The 1,322-nt window shown below is 37.7% G+C and overlaps 1 non-coding gene across 1 annotated transcript; it reads right to left on the bottom strand.

Moving 5' to 3' along the window:
• Positions 1 to 616: 616 nt before the first annotated feature.
• LOC140856759 (small nucleolar RNA R71) lies at positions 617 to 723 on the bottom strand. Its single transcript, XR_012140362.1, has one exon. It is a non-coding gene; the product is annotated as a small nucleolar RNA R71 (small nucleolar RNA).
• Between the last annotated feature and the right edge of the window lie 599 nt (positions 724 to 1,322).

Here is a 1,322-nt window from a genome sequence, read left to right as displayed (position 1 = left end):
TGATTCACTTGTTTGAAAAAAAAAAAAAAATTTAAAATTTAAATTAATTTGGTTACTTTTCTTTAGATTTAGGACTCCTTAGGATCTTCTCTTTAGAACTTTTTCTCTTTTCTTTCTTTTCCTTATACATAAAAATTTTATAAAAAAAAAAAAAAAAAATTGTATAAACATCGAGAACCGTACACCTCGTGTGTGGAGAAGAGTGTCGGGTCGTCTAGTTAGAATTGAGTCAATTCCTGTTGTTCCAATGGCTGAACCAATCCAACCCATGACCCTTAAGGATTTGTGTTATCCAGTTGGCTCCATCCAACCATCTTGTATCAGGTTGCCACAACCCACAGCTAACAATTTTGAAATCAAATCTCAAATCATAAATATGCTTCCAAAATTCACAGGATTAGAAGATGCTTATATATTTATTAGAGAATTTGAGGAGGTATGTGCAACCATGAAACTGCAATTAACAGAGGATGAGGTCAAACTTAGATTAATCAACTTTGCCCTTAAGGACAATGCTAAGAAGTGGCTTTATAGTCTGCCAAACTATTCTGTCACTACTTGGGAGGGCTTTGTGAGAACATTTTTAAAAAAGTATTTCCCCCATCATAAAACAGCTAGGATTAGGAATGAAATAAATCAATTTTACCAACTAGCTGGTGAATCATTTTGGAAGTACTTTGATCGTTTCAAGAATCTTTTGACCCAATGCCCACACCATGGAATAGAAACTTGGAGACTATGCCAGATCATCTATGAGGGGTTAGATTCAAACTCAAGAACCATGCTAGAGTCCATGTGCCAAGGCCAATTTATGGACAAAGAAACTACTGAAGCTTGGCAATTCTTAGAAGACCTAGCCGAGAAAAATTTACAGTGGGAAACAACTAGGGAACCTGATAAAGCTACACCTTCAAGAGGAGGAATGCATCAAATTCAACCAACCCTAGCATCAGAGGCCAAGATTGCAACCTTAACACGTAGATTGGAAGCCTTAGAATTACAGAGACCAGCCAATGTAAATCAAATATCTGCACCCATGTGTAAAGGGTGCAATGCACCAGACCATGTCTTAGAAGAATGTTCCTACTCGAATGAGTGTGCACAGGTGAATGCCACCTATCAAGGACCATTGAACAATCCTTATGCACCCACATATAACCCAGGTTGGAGGAATCACCCGAATTTCTCATGGTCCCAGAATCCTAATGTAGGTAATCCAAATTTCAATCAGCAAAATCTAAGGTCCAACCCAGTGATGAACAACCCGCCAGGCTTCCATGATAATGACAAAAAATTACCTCTTTAGAGAAAAGCCTAGAAGC

This window comes from Elaeis guineensis, chromosome 3, assembly GCF_000442705.2.
Source record: "Elaeis guineensis isolate ETL-2024a chromosome 3, EG11, whole genome shotgun sequence".
NCBI classification, from domain to species: domain Eukaryota; kingdom Viridiplantae; phylum Streptophyta; class Magnoliopsida; order Arecales; family Arecaceae; genus Elaeis; species Elaeis guineensis.
Note: the sequence above shows the minus strand (reverse complement) of the source record. Positions and strands in the feature narration are given on the sequence as shown.